The sequence below is a fragment of the Triticum dicoccoides genome, chromosome 3B, assembly GCF_002162155.2.
Source record: "Triticum dicoccoides isolate Atlit2015 ecotype Zavitan chromosome 3B, WEW_v2.0, whole genome shotgun sequence".
NCBI classification, from domain to species: Eukaryota; Viridiplantae; Streptophyta; class Magnoliopsida; order Poales; family Poaceae; genus Triticum; species Triticum dicoccoides.
In genome coordinates, this window is record NC_041385.1 from 815,857,141 (window position 1) to 815,860,740 (window position 3,600).

Here is a 3,600-nt window from a genome sequence, read left to right on the forward strand (position 1 = left end):
AGATGATTTACTTTTGCTTATTGAATGCATGCTAATTTGAGTCCTATAAGATATTTTGAAATGTATATCTTGTGTTTCTCAATATCCAAGTGGCCCGTCATGTTTGCAGGTTACACCTCCGAGTGGCCTATGTTTTGTCGGAGTGTTGATTCATTTCCGTTTCGGCAAATTTCAGGCGCTCGATATGTCCTATTTTAGCAAAGGTCATGCCGGATTTTTCCGTGAATTTTGGCATGACTTGTGCCAGAATATGTAGGAAATATCGAGTGCCCCGAATTTGTGTGTTGAGTATCTTGGTAGTTGTCTTCGAGCGATTTTCAATTAATGTTTTAACTATGAACATAGGAAATGTCTGACGACGAAAAGGATTTCGGTATTTGCAAATACTGCGAAGACGAGCGCGGCCTGTGCGACGGAATCTTCCTAGATGATGATAGGCGCTTCAGCATCAAGCTGGACGAGAACTTCGAAGTGGATACAGTAAGTCACAGCGACAAGTCTTTTTTCGTAATTAAGCATGACATCTGCTTCATTTGCTTCCACTTATATTTTTTTACTATTCTACTAGCGTATCCCCTGCCATGCAAGAGTTTTTGTATTGGATAAGATAGGTTTCAGCATAGTATGGAGGAAAAGAAAGTTTACTTGAAGACCGAGCATGGTTATATTTTCCATGCAAAATTGTACAATTCAGACGACTACACCTATTTTGGATGCAAAACATGGCGAGCACTATGCAAGACTTATGCATTTGAGCCAGATATGGTTATCACCTTTGATATTCGTCCGGAAGATGATATTGAAGGTAATACCGACATCTGGGTCGATGTGCAGACGCCTCCAGTTATACCATTATGTAAGTTTCTCAACCATATTTATGTCTTTGATTGATATTGTTTATTCAAAAATAGTTGACAACTAATTTGTATTGTGAGCTTATTTCGGTGCAAGCAAACATGTCTAGCGCTTGGTAGACAGGACCGTATACTGTCCTGGGGATGAACTCAACTGCGAGGAGCTCAGTCATTATGTTTCATGGCTTGAGGATCTTGATACTGTCAAGACAAATTTTCTTCCTGCATTTAGAAATGTTAGTACTGAAAATGTGCGACCAATAGTGTTCGTAATAAACTACGGTCACATCTATTTAGGAAGGATGGTAAGATTTTTACTATTTGTCATCAGTGCATCTTTTCCATACATTATTTTTGAAACTAAACTTCATTGCTAAGTATGTTAACATACGATGTTCTTCAACAGGGACTCCCGATGAATGTTGTGCCTTATGGGATCGAGACTAAAGGTACCATGAGTATTATCAGCTTACAGCCAAGATATCCTACAGATTACTTTAGTGCATTCAAGATTAGCGACGGATGCTTAATAGTGCAAGACTGGACCAAATATGTGATGGGGGAGCGCAGAGAAGTACTAGGGGGCAGCAAACAGATGTGCTACCCACGATTAGGAGACAGGTTCATCTGCATGCTCCAGCTTGATCAAGGAGGAGAGCTATACATGTTTTATGTTATTTTACCTAAGAGAGAGCAGCAGGAGTGATTAGCTAGCTAGAAATGAGTTTCAGGATGATGATGTGCTACACTATATTACTACGATGATAAAATAGCTAGTGTTGGTGGTAATGACTATGATGATTATTATTAGCTAGTGTTAGTGGTGATTAAATAAATACTGTTTTTTTAGACAGAAATAAATACTGTTGGTGGTAATGACTATGAGGATGATTAAATAGCTTGTGCTGGCGGATTAGATTCAAGTGGAGGCAACATGTGGTGCACATCGAAAGTACTACTAGTCCAAACTAGATCAAGTTTGGATTAGTAGTATACTTTTGACATGCACCACATATTGCCTCCACTTGAACCTAATCCACCTTCATTTGACACACTGTTATGGACATAATGATGAAAACCTCATAACTGGTATTGTATCAATATTTGTACGATGGCGCATAAATACACTAGAAATGAAAAAAAAGTAGTACTAGCAGCGATGGACAGAAAACACGCTGCAAGTAGTTACCTTAGCAGCAGCGTGGTACCGAACAAACGCTGCAGCTATTCGTCCTAGCAGTAGCGCGGGCATGCACGCGCTGCTGCTAAGCAATAGCTGTAGCGCCTTATTAGTAGCGCGCCCTCCCGCGCTACTAGTGAGCACAAAACCCGCGCTGCTGCTAGGGTTTTCCCTAGTAGTGGAGGCAGGGGGCGCGCCCTAGGGGAGGGGAGCGCCCCCCGCCCTCGTGACCATGGTGTGGGCCCCCTGACGCTAATTCTTTCGCCAGTATTTTTTATTAATTCTGAAAAGTTGGTGCGTGGATTTGCAAGTCATTCCGAGAACTTTTATTTCTGCACAAAAATAACACCATGGCAGTTCTGCTGAAAAAGCGTCAGTCCGGGTTAGTTCCATTCAAATCATGCAAGTTAGAGTCCAAAACAAGGGCAAAAGTGTTTGGAAAAGTAGATACGATGGAGACGTATCAACTCCCCCAAGCTTAAACCTATGCTTGTCCTCAAGCAATTCAGTTGATAAACTGAAAGTGATAAAGAAAAACTTTACAAACTCGATTTGCTCTTGTTGTTGTAAATATGTAAAGCCAGCATTCAAGTTTTCAGCAAAGATTATGACTAACCACATTCACAATAACACTTAGGTCTCATGTTTACTCATATCAATGGCATAATCAACTAGCGAGCAATAATAATAAAACTCGGATGACAACACTTTCTCAAAACAATCATAATATGATATAACAAGATGATATCTCGCTAGCCCTTTCTGAGACCGCAAAACATAAATGCATAGCACCTTTAAAGATCAAGGACTGACTAAACATTGTAATTCATGGTAAAAGAGATCCAATCATAGTCATACCCAATATAAATTAATAGTAATGCATGCAAATTACAACGGTGCTCTCCAGCGGGTGCTTTTAAATAAGAGGGTGATGACTCAACATAAAAGTAAATAGATAGGCCCTTCTCAGAGGGAAGCAGGAATTTGTAGAGGTGCCAGAGCTCGATTTTTAAAACAGAGATAATAGCATTTTGAGCGGTATACTTTCACTCTTAACATAACAACTATGAGATCTCGATATCTTCCATGCTACACACATTATAGGAGGTTCCCAAACAGAATGGTAAAGTTTTATACTCCCCCTCAACCAACAAGCATCAATACATGGCTTGCCCGAAACAACGGGTTCCTCCAACTAACAACAATCCGGGGGGAGTTTTGTTTAATTATTTTGATTTGATTCGAGCATGGGACTGGGCATCCCGGTGACCAGCCATTTTCTCGTGAATGAGGAGCGGAGTCCACTCCTCTTGAGAATAACCCGCCTAGCATGGAAGATACAGACAGCTCTAGTTGAGACATGAGTTGTTTGAGCATACAAAACAGAATTCATTTGAAGGTTTGGTGTTTGGGACATACAAGTTTACTTGGAACGGCAGGTAGATACCGCATATAGGAAGGTATGGTGGACTCATATGGAATAACTTTGGGGTTTATGGAGTTTGGTTGCACAAGCAGTATTCCCGCTTAGTACATGTGAAGGCTAGAAAGAGACTGGGAAGCGAC